We start from the raw sequence: 14,452 nt of genomic DNA, 5'->3' as shown, positions 1-14,452 counted from the left end.
ATGCCGGGCCTGTGGCATCCTGAGTACTTGGCGTGGGCCAGGTTCTCCAGCTTCACCACAACACTGACCCCCATTTTCCAGGTGAGAAAACCGAGGCAGGAGCCCAGGTTACCTGGCAAAGGTCACACAGTATCTGATACTGACTACGGAGCCGGGTGCTTCCCCAGCAGCCCACACGCCCCGGAGCCTGGGTCCCTGCCCCCGGACAAGCCTCCTGAGCCTGCGCACCTTCCCTGGGGCCCCTCCCGAGTGCCCCCCACCCCTCCTCTCCCCCCACGGATGGCTGAGTCCCGCTGCGGAGTCCCCACCACACTTCCCCCCCCAGGCAGCCGTGTGTCTCACTCATTCCGTGACAGACACCCATGTGGGCCCCACACACGAGGTCTCCGTCAGTGTGAGGAAACGAGAGAGTGGGCTGGTCGGGCGGGATGCCGGGAGGGGACAGTGATCAGGGTGGGAGCAGATTTGTGGGTTTTACTCGCAAGGTAGGAGCTGGAAAAAATTTCATCGTGAGAATGTGTTTGTGCAGAGGAAGAGCGTTTATTGAAGGATTTAACAATGGCCAGTGTGGACCAAAATATGCCAAGGAAGAGAGTGGGAGGCATTCAGGACTTGGCGGTGGCTGGCGAGGCCCTGGAGCGGAGCCCAGCGGGACCCACGGGCCCAGGCTCTGAAGACCATGAGGTGCCGGGAGCAAGGACCACGGGAGCCCCTTCGGGTGGTGCTGGAAGCGGGGGCAGCTTTCTGTTAGGGGGTGATGGACATGAGCTTGATGCCCTCCTTGTCTGCCTTCATCTGCAGCTGGACTGGGTATGCCCAACTCTGGAGACTGAGGACAGAAACTCTGGAGGATTTGATGACATTACAACTTCAGGGCTGTGACATGCAGCCCAGGACATACTCTGAGATGCCTGAAGCTGGAAGAATTACATGGGTCTGTGGCTAGAGTCTCAGATCTTGCACTGGCAGCATATGGGTGCACAGCAGCTGGACTGGGAGCAGCAGGGCTTGCAGCAGCTGGACTGGGAGCAACAAACGGGGACACAGCAGCTGGACTGGGAGCAGCAGGGCTTGCAGCAGCTGGACTGGGAGCAACAAACGGGGACACAGCAGCTGGACTGGGAGCAGCAGGGTTTGCAGCAGCTGGACTGGGAGCAGCAGGGTCTGCAGCAGCTGGACTGGGAGCAGCCACAGGAGCCACACCCCCCTTTGCCGCAGCCGGAGCAGGAGCAGGCTGGCACACAGCAGCACACGGGCACGCAGCAGCTGGAGCCACAGCCCCCACATGAGCCGCAGCCCCCCTTGGACCCCCCACAGGAGCCACAGGGTCTGCAGCAGCTGGACTGGGAGCAGCCACAGGAGCCACAGCCCCCCTTAGACCCCCCACAAGATCCACAGCCCCCCTTGGACCCCCCACACGAGCCGCAGCCCCCACAAGAGCCACAGCCCCCTTTGCCGCAGCCGGAGCAGGAGCAGGCTGGCACACAGCAGCACACGGGCACGCAGCAGCTGGAGCCACAGCCCCCCTTAGACCCCCCACAAGATCCACAGCCCCCCTTGGACCCCCCACACGAGCCGCAGCCCCCTTTGCCGCAGCCAGAGCAGGAGCAGACGGGCACACAGGAGCAGACCGGCACGCAGCAGCTGGAGCCGCAGCCTCCGGAACAGCCAGAGCAGCCCATGGTTCTGGTGGGTGGAGGGTGGAGCAGGTCAGAGGAGCAGGTGGAGAGAGAGAAGGTGCTCAGTGCGGGGCCTCCTGGGCCAGGAGCCTTTATATACCTGCCAGGTGTTTATACTCAACACATGACTTCCTCTTGTGTGTTTACCTATTTCAAATGCACACGTTGTCTTTAAACTCTTTACAGTCCCGTGAGCCCCCAGTAGCTCACGCCGAGGTCTGCTTCCTTGATTTCTAAATGCGGTTTCCTCCTCAGGGTGTTTTTGTAAACAGAGCCGGTGCTCCCAGCTCAGGGAGCCCTGAGATCCGATCCCCCTGGGCAACGGGTCACCATCCTTGGTTTTCCTATTTCTGCTCATGGATAAAGATCCTCTGTAAGGTTCTATTTCTCTTCTTAAAAATCAATTGGTGTCATTGCTGTAAATAAAAGTATTGAGCAGAAAAATAAAAGACTACTTATAGTTCTCAAATCCCGACACTGCCTGCCTCAATATTTTGGTGAATTTGAGAAGCAGGATTTGAAGTCCTTCGCCTTTGTGATCTTCCTGTCTTTTTGTTTCCGGCCTTCCCTCGGCTCAGTTCATCCCCCCAAACACGAATTAGACCCAGTGTTCTTCTCTTCACGGGACCCGGCTTCACAAATTGCTATGACTCCTCCTATGCTTTTTAGTTTTCTTCAGTCCATTTTAATAAAAATCCCACGAGTCAACTGACATAATGCACATTGACTGTCTTTGAGGGCTGTGAAAATAGTTTGGGTGGATTGGCCACCATCTGTTTAGACATCTTCTCCGATGGAGCTTCATTTCCTAGGAAATTGATTTTCGTTTTCCTATTGAGGTGACAGTTACATCCAGAGATGTAATTCAATGTTTTGAATCCGTGACCCACCAGTTTTGCTCAGCAGGCTGTGATGTAACCGCCGCCCCGGTCGTGGTGGACGGTCTCCACCATGCAGGCTCTCTGGCCCCTCCAGCCCCCGTCCCCAGGCCCACAGCGCCTCCCTTCTGACTGGTTTTGCCTGTTGTTGGAGGCACATAAACGATATCGTAAAGCATACATCCTGGCTTCTTTCACTCGGCGTCTGTGTCTCAGAGTCGAGCATAAACGTTTAATCGCCAGGTAGTGTTCCAGGGAAAGTGTGCTCCGGGGGGACCCCCTTCACCCCCTTGCTCACAGGTACCTGCATTGTGTCCAGAGCTGGGCCGTGATGAATAAGACTCCCGTGGACATTCTCGCGCAGTTACTGTTTTACTGGCGTGTGACTGACGAACAATATTGTTCGGTTCAGGCGCAGCAGCGTGATTCAGTCACGTGTACAGGCACGCGTCTTTCTGAGAATGTGTCTTGTTTTGGTTACCCGTGTACAAGTGGGCTTGTGGACTGTGGGTGGGGGACCGAGGCAAGGGTTTAACTTCATCAGAGCCTGACAGTTTCCATGACACTCTGCCGTTTTCAACCTTGCTGGTGGGTTTGAGAGTTCCAGCGACCCCTGTCTCCCCTTATATTTGCAGATCTTAAAAACCTGCAGTGTTCCCATGGGTGTGCAGTGAAGGCCCACGTTCACCTCCAGTGGCATCCCTCTGGTGACTAAGGCTGTTGAGCACCTTCCCACATGCTTATTGGCCATTTGTATACTTTCCTGGAAGAAACGTTTGTTCTATTTTGGGGCCCATTTTAGTGTGGGTTTTTGTTTGTTTTTCTTTTTTTCCATGATTGATTTATTGGAATTCTCACAAATTATATCTAAATAAACTGTGTGTGTGTATATATATATATATATATATATATATACATAATATATATATTTCTCCTATTACCTGCTTTGCCTCACTATTGTCTTGATATCTTTTGTCAATTTAAAGATTATTTTGATGCAGACCATTTTTAAAATCTTTGTTGAATTCATTGCAGTATTGCTGCTGCTTTTTGTTTTGGCTTTTTGGCTGTGAAGCAAGCGGAGTCTTAGCTCCCTGACCAGGGATCAAACCCACACCCCCTGCATTGGAAGGTGAAGTCTTAACCACTGGACCACCTGGGAAGTCCCTGTCTTGATATCTTAATAGCATCCTTTGACAGGATTTTTTTTTTTACTTTCATGATCTAATTGAACATTTTTTATCTTTGATGGTTAGTGTGCCTTCTGAGCCCTCTGAAATATCTGCCAGCTTTCTTTCTGGGAGCGTTCATTTTTGTTTTTACGTTTAGTTCTGTGATGGACGGCAAACTCGATTTGTGTGAGTGAGTGTCGGGCGGGAGTTCATTTCCCTCACGCTCACCCGACTGCCTCAGCATCTGGGGCTGCAAAGACGCGACAGGCATGGGGGGTAACCTGCATCGCAGCAGCGGGGCGACGGGAGCAGACTCATTCTAGAAATGGCTGGGTGGGCGCGGATGCTTTCAAGACTTGAAGGCCCTTCCCCACCCCCGGGGTAACCAGACCCGAGGAAGCGAACCTGGGCCAGGCGGGCTGGGCAGAGGGGTGGGGCCGAGCGGCCTCCTGGGCACGCGTCTCAGCTCCTGAAGGAGGTTCGGGGGTTGGGGGGCTGCTCCTGAAACGGGGGGAGCGATGGGGACGGAGCCAGGACTCCACAGGTGGCGTGGTTGCTTCTGTTCCAGCGCCTCTCGGTTCTGCTGCTGAAACACATCAGGGATCTGGCTGGCTCCCCTGGTGGCGCAGACGGTAAAGCGTCTGTCTGCCATGTGGGAGACCTGGGCTCGACCTCCGGGTCGGGAAGATCCCTTGGAGAAGGAGAACCCCCTCCAGCAGTGCTGCCTGGAGAATCCCAGGGTCGGAGGTGCCTGGTGGGCTGCAGTGCACGGGGTTGCGGTGCTTCGGACACGACTGAGCGACTCCACGTCTTTCACCACCTTCACCACCTCCCGACTCGCGCAGCGCTTTCTGCACAGCGGCTCCACGCCGATAATCACACCCCCTGCGACAGCCATGCTCATATCTGGGGGTGACTGCAGATTCCCTGCCTGCAGGCGTGGCCCCCTGCAAGGCCTTGGAGGGGTTGCGCTTAGAGTGGGTACGTTTTAGTTGGAATCTCGGCGTCCTTGGCCGCTCTACCATCTGCTAAGTGTTTTCACTGACCAGTGGGGCTTGAGGATTCATTCCAGCCCCCCCCCCAAATGTGAATTTCTGAGCCCCGAGGGCACCCAGGAAGGAGAGCAACGCCTGCCATCTGCTAACCATCCAGGCTGCGGCCCCTGCCTCCCGGGAGCGCGGAGGAGCTCAGACGCCGGCCCCAGGCAGCTGAGACGCACACGAAGGGAAGGCTTCAGGGCCCAGACCCCCGCATCTTCCCACACCTAGAAAAGCACTGAGTCCCTTGTTGCAAACTTCTACATAACCTGACTCCCCCATCTGCCTCCAAGGAGCAGTTCTCTCAGGACTGCTTGAGATGCTGCCTCCCAGGCTTAAGTCCTAAAAATTTCCACCTAGTAAATAAAGCATAACTCTCAACTTTGAGGTTGTGACTTGTTCTCAAGCGGACACTTCAAACTTCCCCTCTGACTGTAAAGCAAGCAGTCCTTTAAACGCCACGTTTCTCTCCAAATGCTTTGCCGGCCGCAGTCGCAGCCACTACCCAGGGCAGCACGGAGCCGTCTGCGGAGATGCAGGGGCTTCGCCAGGGGCGCGGGCCCGGCTGGCCTGCCCGTCCTGCCAGCTTCCTCCCCGCGTCTGTCCGCCGGGAGGAGCCGCTGCGCCGCCAAATCGGCCGCCCCCGCAGGTGCCTTCCGGCCGGTCACGCCGGCTCCGCCGCGGCCGCTCACCGTGGGCTCGGCGGGGTCCCCCTGGGCACCCCAGAAGAAGGAGCAGCGATGCGGCGGCGCGTGAGTCCCGCTCGGGCGGCGGAGCTTCCCGGGGCCCGCCAGCGCCACCATCGCCCGCCTGCTGCCGGTTCCCAGGGGCGGGCAGGGCCTGGTACGGGCCCTAGTTCAGGCTCTGTCGGTGCTTGAGGTGGGTTTTCTCCTTGGAAGTCTTCTTGCTCCAAGGCGCGTTCCAGGGCACCCATTCTCCTCTCAGTGCTGGCTCGGTTGCCTTCAGTCAACTCCAGACATAATGATTCATTTTCTCTGCCTAGACTCGTTATTTCATGAATGACACAGGATGTTGAGTTTCTAATCCTATGATTTCTCCCCATTTATAAGCTGGCATTCTTCCTTTCATTATATGATGACCATGGGATAGAGTTTGTGTATAAAAAATTGGATAAACCTACGTTCCCTTTCTCATGTTTAAAGTAATGAATCAGCTTCCTCCAAAGGCCAACTAACAGGGTTTGTGTTTTGCATATTTTTTCTCTAAGTGAAGAAAAGTTAGGATTGATAAATACATAAAGATTGCTTTCGCTGTCCTCTGTGTGTACACATGCGTTAGCTATATCCACACGCTGTGAAATGGTTCCAACAATCCGGTTAATTCACACACCTTCTGTGTTAATTCACACAGTTGCTCTTCTCTAGTGATGAGAACACTTGACAATCTACTGTCTCAACCAAGTTCAAGCATTTAATGCATTATCACCTGTAGTCACCATGCTGTGCATCAGACGCCAGAACGTACCGTTCTTGTAGCCCAATGCTTGTTCCCTTTAACCAACAGGTCCCTGTTTCCGTCACCTCCCCGATCCCTGGAAGTGTGTGTGTTAGTCACTCACTCATGTATGACTCTCTGCAACCTCATGGACTGTAGCCCGCCAGGCTCCTCTGTCCCCAGAATTCTCCAGGCAAGAATACTGGAGTGGGTTGCCATTCCCTTCTCCAGGGGATCTTCCCAACATGGATCGATTGATGTGGTCCCACTTGTTTGTTTCTGCTTTTGCCTCTCATGATGCCGTCTGTGCTGAACCTTTGCTGGGAGTTTTCTGACTCAGTCTGTTCAGACTCTGTGTTTCTTCATGATTCAGTCTTGGTCATGTGTGTCCAGGACTCTATTTCTTCTAGGCTCTTCTGTCCAATAAGAATATACCTATTGCCTTTGTCTCTGGTTCCCAGCACAGAGCCCCTGGAACCCTTGGGATTTCCTTAGTGATGGGAGTGTCTGTCATTCATTAGAAGTCCCGTTTGAGCACCTGAGGGGTTGCTAGCCAGGTGACTCAGGTGGGACCCCTGGAGCGTCTCAGGATGGGGCTGGTCATCACAGACTAGTGATCAGAGAGAACTCTCAGGCTGACCCACTGACACCTGGGAAGGGGGGCTGCAGACTCAGCTCTGCGAAAGCTCTTCAGCAGGGAGGGTTCGTGAGCGTCCAGGCCTGAGACTCAGGGAGAGCGGGCGGCTGCAGCGGACATGGAAGCCGTGTACCCTGCACACGCCTTGCCCCGTGCGTCTCTCCCATCCGGCTGTTCCTGAATCACATCCTTTTACGCTAGATCAGTAATCTAGGGAGTAACATGTTTCCTGGAAGCCTGTGAGCTGCTGTAGCAAGTCAGTTAGCCCCAAGGAGCGCGTCGCTGAACCTCTGCCCTGCCTCCCATCAGTCTAGAAGCCCCAGGGACAACCTGGACTTGATGTTGTTGTCTGAAGTTGAAAGTGGGCAGTTGAAGGGCTGAGCAGTAAGCCCTGGGGTCAGACGCTAACTCCAGGCAGACAGCGTCACAGCAGAATTGAGTTACATTTCTGGGACACCTGGTCAGTGACCACAGAGAACTAAAAAAATTGTCTGGTGGCATTGAAAAAATGCACATCGGAGTTTCCCACTGAAATAGCTTAAATAAAACTTAACTCACAACTCTCAACTTGTGCATTTTTCTTTCTTTTTTTTCAGTTGGCATTGGTGTATAATTGTTCATAATAGACTTGTATGATCTGTGCATTTCTGTGGTATCTGTTATAACGTCCCCCCTTTCATTTCTGATTTTATTTGAATCTTCTCTCTTTTTAATTGAAATACACATTATTTTATTATAACTTGCTTTCCTTTTGTTCTTTAAAAATTTTTAAAAAAAATTTACATTGGAGGATAGGTGATTAATAATGTTGTGGTCAAGTCTTCTCTTTCTATCTAGCCTCTCTCTTTTTTCCAGTTAATCTAGCTAAAGGTTCATCAATTTTGTTTCTTTTCAAAAGCCCAGCTCTCGGTCTCATGGATATTTGCTATTGCTTTGTAGCCTCAGTTTTATTTCTGCTCTGACCTTCGTTATTTTCTTCCCATTGCTAACTTGGAATTTTGTTCTTCTTTTTCTAGTTCCTTGAGATGTAAAGGTTCCTTTCTTGAGGCCTTTCCTTTTTCTTTATGTGTTTATTGCTGTAAACTCTGTCTTAGGCCATTTGGGCTGCTGTGACAAAATCCTGCAAACGGGTGGCTTATAAACGACAGAAACTTGCTTCCCACAGCTACGGGGATGGGCAGCTCCATGACGGCGTGCTGGCGGGGGCCTGCGTCCAGGTTCATCGGGGGCATCGTGTGTCCTTGTGTGGTGGGAGGGGCGAGGGGGTTCCGTGGGGTCTCTTTTATAAGAGCACTAATCCCATTCACGAGGGGCCCACTCTCACGACCTGAGCATCTTCCAAAGACTCCATGCCCAAATACCATTACATTGGATGCCGGGGTTTCAGTGTAGGGTCCTGGGGCTGGAGGTGGGGAGGGAACACAACTGTCCGTCACATTGGAGGCTGAGGTTTCAGTACAGGACCCTGGGGCCGGGGGCGGGGTGGACACAGCTCTTCAAACTGTGTGGCTGTCTCTCTTAGAGCTGCTCTTGCTGCGTCCCATGAGTTTTGGTATGTTGTGTTTCAATTTTTGTTTGTTTCAAGATACCGATTTATTTCCCTTTTGATCTTTTTCTTTGACACACTGGTTGTTAAGGAATATTTCATTTATTTCCACGTTTTTGTGAACTCTTCTATTTTCCTGTTAATGATTTCTAGTTTCATGCCACTGTGGTCAGAAAGGATACTTGATATTATTTCAGTCTTAAATACATTGAGACTTTTTTGGTGACCTAACATAGGACAATGAAGAGTGGAGAATGTTCCACGTGTTTCTATTGGATGGAGCATTACATAGATATCTGTTAAGTCCTTCTGATATAATGTGTGATTCAAGCCCAATATTTCCTTATGTATTTTCTGTCTGGACAATCTATCCATTGCTGCATGTGGGGTACTGAAGTTCCCTACCATTATTGCATATGTGTCTAGTTCTGCTTTAAGGCCTGTTAATTGCTCCAATGTTGGGTGCGTCTATATTTACGGTTGTAAACTCTTGATGAATTCACTCTTTTGCCATTACATAATGGCATTTTGCCTCTAGTTACAGTTTTTCACTTACAAATCTATTTTCTCTGAGGTAAGTGTATCTTTCCCTGTTCATTTTCATGGAATATCTTTTTCCTTCCCTTCATTTTTAGCCTGTGTATGTCCTTGAAGTTCAAATGAATCTCTGTAGAAAGCATCATATAGTTGAGTCTTAAAAAAAAAATGCCACTCAGTCACTCTGTGTCTAGGGTTGGAGGCAGGGTAGGCAGGTAAAATTCAGGAGGCCAGTGGAGCCTGGGATTCACATAGACAAATTATTTTTAAGAATAAGGATGTCCCAGGTGTCGCATGGGTGTGAATACTTCTGAGCTCAGAGGGGACCGACGGCATGCTGTTCCTCCTGCGGCCACACGATGTCGCTGCAGGACCTCCCAGGCGCGGCCTCAGGCCTGCAGGCAGGCAGCTCAGCCCAGGCAGAGGCAGGGCTTCCCCCTGAGGTTACAGAGAGAAAGGCGTGTATCCAGGTGCAGACAGTGTGCTAACGTGTCCAGAGAACGCCCAGTAACTGCCTATGGGTGCGCTCCCTCCCCAGGGTATGAGAGGACTTGGGTTTCCTTGGGGATCTTTACAGTAAGCCTTCACTCTTTTTAGGGATTTTCTGGTGGCTCAGACGGTAACTAATCTGCCTGCTCTGCGGGAGACCCAGGTTCCATCCCTGGGTGGGGAAGAGCCCCTGGAGAAGAGAATGGCTACCCACTCCAGTATTCTTGCCTGGAGAATTCCATGGACAGAGGGGCCTGGCGGGATGCAGTCCCCGGGGTCGCAAAGAGGGGGACACAACTGAGTGACCAACAGTTTTCATTCCCTTTGATGTCTTCAGGGTCACTGAGCCCTGCAAAGCGGCCTCAGGCCTGAGCCGGTGAGGAGGGGGCTCCCGAAACCTTCCCGCTGAGCCATCAGCACGGCAGGGCCTCGCCCCTCCCGGAGGCGCCCCAGCGACGAGCAGCGTCTGAGCTGCCCCAGGAGGAGCGTATTTCTGTGATGTACAGATGGTCCGGCAGTGTTACACACAGCGTGTTAGGCAAGTTTAACTTTCTGAAGGTGAAGCACATGTGTTTTAAAATCCTCTCCCCGCTCCATGTCAGGGACCTCGCCTGTAGACCCATTCTGAGTACTTCCCTGCAAATGCCCCTCTAGAGTACTTGCTGCGTGTATAGCCCTCTCTGATGCTTCTCGAGCGTATGTATAATCCCCTCTCTGAAGTCCTAATGCTTCTCCCCGTAGACAGACTTACGCATCTGCATGTCAACACAGCTCTGCATAGAATTATAAAGACCCCTGGTCAGCCTGAAGTCCTCAGACTCCCCGCCGAGGATGTGCTAGCAGAGAGGCCCTGGAGCAGGCGGGGAGCAGCATTTCCTCTGCAGTTTCCGGCGGGCGTCCCAGGGGACTTGGAGGGCAGATCACGGGAGTTTTCAGTCCTCCATCACCTGAATGCAAAATAGATTGACAGCAAAGGTACAGGGTAAACCGTTTGGTTTTTTTTTTTTTTTTTAAGATGACAGAATACTGATTTATGTGAGGAAGGTAAATTACAGCCTTGTAGAGAGTAATACAAGTGAGAATCATCACAGCAGTGATTCACTTGCAGTGAACAGAACCTGCAGAGGAACAAGCGTCAGTGACCAGGCTGGTCCCACGAGGCTGGTCCTCCACTAAACTACTGGACGTTGTCTAAACATGCATTGACACGGGTAGTGACAGACCAATGGATGCCACTGTCTCCAAACTAATCACACAGCCGATTCCACCATCTCCCAGAGGGCTATATAGGAACTGAACAAACATTCTGCAAAGATGGGGAAGCAGAAAATTCAGGGACCACCAGACGGGGAGAGTCAGCCTTCAGGTGTGGGCCTGGGCCCTGAGAGGCAGGGCTGGGTCAGGACAGGAGGCAGAGACGGGGGACCTGCCACCTGAGCCTCACACATCACGGGCAGTGACGGTGGCGGGTGGTGCTCGGGGCCTTTCTTATTGTCGGGAGATGCTCTGAGTGTCCTTCAGACGTGCCTCACTGGTGCTCACATCGGATCCTGGAGATGGGGGTAGCTCTAAGCCCCTTTCTGTGTGAATGGACCATGACCTCACTAGGCAGGCACTCAGAGCCTGGACCACATCGGAGGATGCTGGCCGGGCCTGGCTCCTGGGGAGGAAGGTGGGGTCACCTCTGGTGTCCACAGCTAAGACAGCCTGGAGGTGGGGTGGGGGCTTATGCTGGCAAACTAGCATAAGAGAGAAGTACCAGAGAGAAGATGGACTGGGTTCATACAAAATAAAGTGACTGAATTTTTAAAAATGTAATCTTCAGCAAGTAAAAGGAAAAAAAAATCTGTAGCACAGCATATGTGTCAATTTCAAATAAAAACATCAAGAGATACACTGTGTGTCCCAGATCTTCTTTCTTGCAGGAAACTGGGGAGATCAGAGGAGTCCAGCCCCTCCTTAACAGGGTGCCAGGATGGGAATAACACAAACCAAGTCAGGGAAAAGCAGCTTTCAAAAGAAACTTATGACGCAGATTTGATGGTTATCTCCTGGTTCCCTTTAGAAGATACCAGGAGAATTAGCGAGGGGATGAAGAGGAGATTCCGCAGGTCACAGTGTACACCCCAGCGTCCGTTGCTGGTCCCTGCTCTGATCATCGTTTGTAATCACTCAGGATTAATCCCCATTTTATGGGTTCCCATCAGGGCCTCTCCCATCGCTCTTCTTTGATGTGAGTCAGTCCCCAGGGATGGGTCCTGTCAGGCTCTTGTCGAGGAGCCGGGGGTCCTGCAGTGCTGGCCTGGCCCGCGGGGATGGAGCCTGTTTTCTAGGCCTCGCAGGAGGCTGTGTCCACAGATGCTGTTTCGGGGGGACTTTGCTCCCATCAGGGTTTGCAGATGTTGCTCCTGCATGGCGGGGTTTAGGATGTTTCCAAGAGACAGGCCTCAAAGTGACCAGATGGCCTCGACCTCTCCACCCCATGGGCCGGGGACTGGGGAACTGGTGTTTTTGCAACATTTCTTAAAACCTGTGGAATTCTACGTGTAATCTTATGTCTTCCTCCTGAGCAGTTTGTGTCTGTTTTCCCCTGAAACATGTCCTCTTTCCAGCTTAGCTTGCAGATTTTCCTTCAGTTCGCGGAGAGTTTCTTACATTTGAAGAATACATTTCCGTCCCACTCACCGAGTCTTTACTGCTTGCACTGAACCTGGTGCTCACGGCCCCCACCAGGCGGCTGCTCACCCCTGTCGATGTCACAGCTCTGCGCTCCCACCAGCGCGGTGAACTCCCCGGGGCTTTTTTCTTCCCGATTCCTCTTCTCAGCTTGCACCCCCGTCCGGCTCCATCCTCGTCTGTCTCATGTGCTCTGTCTGCAATGGTCTCTGTCAGTTTGTGTCTATAGAGCTCCACTTCCCAAACTTCTATAGTTGTATCATTTCATCTGTGATGTCACTATTCAAATGATTCTGCCATATTTGAATTTACTGTATTGCTCTGTATTCCCACTGCATGTGTGGGAAATGCACTTTTGTTTCCTGGATCATGTTGATTGAGACTGATTGCTCTTCCCTTCTTCAACTTCTCTGCCTTTTAAATGGGGATTTCAGTCCGTTTACATTTACTTAAAGGACTTGTTGGCACGCAGGGCCACACTTTAGTCCCCTTGTCTATTTCGGGCTGTTCTGCAGGTTTTTTCTTCTCTCTCTTTCTCTTCTTTTACAATGTGATGGTTTTCTGTAGTGGTGTGCCTTGATTCCTCTCTATCTTTTTTGTATCTTCTGCTGGTATTGATTTCTGATACTGTGAGGTTTAGATGAAATTCTTAAGAGTCATGACAGCTTACGCATTTGGTATATTATTTGCATTTATATTTGTGTATGATTATGTACTCACAGATTTCAGCCCAACTGAAAAATTAATGTTTACATGTCTCTAGTTTGTCTCCTGGGAGTCTTTTAGACTTTGGTGCCTCATTCCACTGGCATGACTGGGTAGCCTTTCTTTGTCATGTTCCTTTCTGGATAACAAGGTGTTCCAGATTCATCTTGGTACTTCCATTTCTCCAGAAGACTCATGTCCCCGTAAGAGACATAAAGAGATTGTCCCAGAGCAGTCTTGGCACAGGGGTGCTCATAGCTCCTGGTTTGGGCATTTTTCTAGGTCTTTCAATGGGATAGAACACTGTTTTTTTTAAAGATAATATTAATACATATCGTGATTTCATTTTGCTATTTCTGACTCAAATATAGCCACAGGCCCTGAGGCTGGAGCCACAGCCCCCAGCGCGTGGAACAGTGTGTTAATGTGTCTGGTGGACCCTCAGTCACCGCCTCTGAGTGGGCTCCCTCCCCAGGTATGAGAGGCCTTGGGTTTCCTTGGGGGTCCTTAGAGTAAGCCTTCATCCCCTTTCATGTTTTCATTATCTCTGGGGTCACTGAGCCCTGCAAAGTGGTCTCAGGCCTGAGCCGGTGAGGAGGGGGCTCCTGAGACCTCCCCGCTGAGCCGTCAGCACGGCAGGGCCTCGCCCCTCCCGAGGCCCCCCAGGGACGAGCTGCCCCAGGAGGAGGGTCTCCTGTGATGAGAGATGCTCGTGTGTCGTCGGCGGCGTGTCAGCTCATCCCCACCCCTCTGACGCTGAGACCCAGGGGTGCTTCCGTGCCCTCTCCTGCTCCGCATCGGGGACCAGGCCGGCGGCCCCGCGCTTAAGGACTCCTGGTGCATGTGCCTCTCTTTGAGATCCTGCTGGGCTTCTCCTCAGACACGTCCACATATCTTCACGTGAATCCATAACTTTGCATCGAATTCAAAGACTCCATATCAGACCTGGTGTCCATCCATGGACTGCGGCTCCACGTTAATAACTTCCTAGAAGCGGAGGCCGCAGGGAAGAGGGAGAGAGCGGCGTTGTCCCTTCTCATTGCTGTGGGCTCCTGGGGACTCAGTGGTGGGTCGCATGGGGTTTCACTCCTCTGTCACCTGAAACCAAAATACACTGACAGCTGAGGTGCAGGGGCAGCAATATGTAAGCTGACAAAATGCTAGTTTATTTGAGCTTGGAAAGTTTCAGGCTTGTACTGAGAGCTACAAGTGAGAAGATTCGTAACAGAGATTCACTTGCAGGGAACAGAGCAGGGACAGGAACAAGGATCAGCTACCAGCATGGCCCCCGCCAGGCGGGTCCTCCGCTAAACTGCTGGACGTTGTCCACACCTGCATTGACACAAGGTTCTGTTCAGTCACTCAGTCGTGTCCCATTCTTTGAGATGCCGTGGACTGCATCACACCAGGCTTCCCTGTCCTTCCTCAGCTCCTGTAGCTTGCTCAAACTCACGTCCATCAAGTTGGTGATGCCATCCAACCACCTCATCCTCTGTCGTTCACTTCTCCTCCTGCCTTCAATCTTTCCCAGCATCGGGATCTTTTCCCATGAGTCAGTTCTTCACATCAGGTGGCCAAAGTATTGGAGTTTCAGCTTCAGCGTCAGTCCTTCCAGTGAATATTCAGGACTTGTTTCATTTA

This window comes from Muntiacus reevesi, chromosome 5 (genome assembly GCF_963930625.1).
Source record: "Muntiacus reevesi chromosome 5, mMunRee1.1, whole genome shotgun sequence".
Taxonomy (NCBI): Eukaryota; Metazoa; Chordata; class Mammalia; order Artiodactyla; family Cervidae; genus Muntiacus; species Muntiacus reevesi.
The sequence above is the reverse complement of the archived record's forward strand: the minus strand, read 5'-3'. Positions refer to the sequence as shown.